Below are 974 nucleotides of genomic sequence, written 5' to 3'. Positions count from 1 at the left end.
ATAGAAAAACAAAGGAAAAGTAAAGTATTAAATAATAGGATGCAATGTGTGTAAGTGATTAAGAAACAAAATATACCAAATGAGCGGGGATACAGAAAAGTGTAAAATAAAAAATTAATAATAAAGTAATTAATATAAGTACACTTAAGAAGATAACACATGAATATTAATGAAACAGGAAGGATAGTGAATAAAAAAATAATTAAAAAAAATAAAAATAAAAAAAAAATAATATTGTGAGAATTTAGAAAAACAAGAATAAAAGATATGACAAGAAAATGGGCTTCTGAAATGCAGAAAAAGTGAAAAAAGTATTATGAGGATTTTATTTTGTTCAAAATGTGTCGATATGTAAGGGAGATACAGTCTTTATCAACTTTATGATTGACGGAATTCTCAGTCAAATTTATGTAAATGGACTCTGAGATGACACTACTACATTAACCGTGTTACTCCAATCCCTCCTATCCTCAACTCTTCTCAACCCACTCCTCCACTTTTTCAGTACAGGTCGCTTCCGTATATCCCTATTCTTTCTGATAAAATTCAAAAATCTTTAAGATCTACTATTGCCACCCTACATCTTAGCTTGAAGTCTCACAATAAAATTTCCTATCTTTTTTCCAAATTGAAAGACCCTATTCCTTTCTTACACCGTTCCAATGTGGTTTACCGAATACCCTGTTCAACCCCATGCTGCAATTCCTTCTATATCGGCGAAACTAAAAACCAACTTAAGAACCGCATTTCCCAGCACAAAACTTCCATCAACTCCTGAAATCCACTTGTTTCATTTATATTCATGTGTTATCTTTTCAAGTGTACTTATATTAATTACTTTATTATTAATTTTTTATTTTACACTTTTCTGTATCCCCACTTATTTGGTATATTTTGTTTCTTAATCACTTACACACATTGTATCCCATTATTTAATACTTTACTTTTCCTTTGTTTTTCTATCTTTTTTTTTT

At 29.4% G+C, this 974-nt stretch overlaps 1 protein-coding gene across 2 annotated transcripts in view; it reads right to left on the bottom strand.

Moving 5' to 3' along the window:
* Nucleotides 1-974, bottom strand: part of YL-1 (Vacuolar protein sorting-associated protein YL-1) — a gene marked incomplete at its 3' end in the record, with an annotated part of 13,451 nt that overhangs the window by 5,464 nt on the left and 7,013 nt on the right.

Source organism: Halyomorpha halys, unplaced genomic scaffold (assembly GCF_000696795.3).
Source record: "Halyomorpha halys isolate HHAL.00 unplaced genomic scaffold, Hhal_1.1 Scaffold584.1, whole genome shotgun sequence".
NCBI classification, from domain to species: Eukaryota; Metazoa; Arthropoda; class Insecta; order Hemiptera; family Pentatomidae; genus Halyomorpha; species Halyomorpha halys.
The sequence above is the reverse complement of the archived record's forward strand: the minus strand, read 5'-3'. Positions and strand labels throughout refer to the sequence as shown.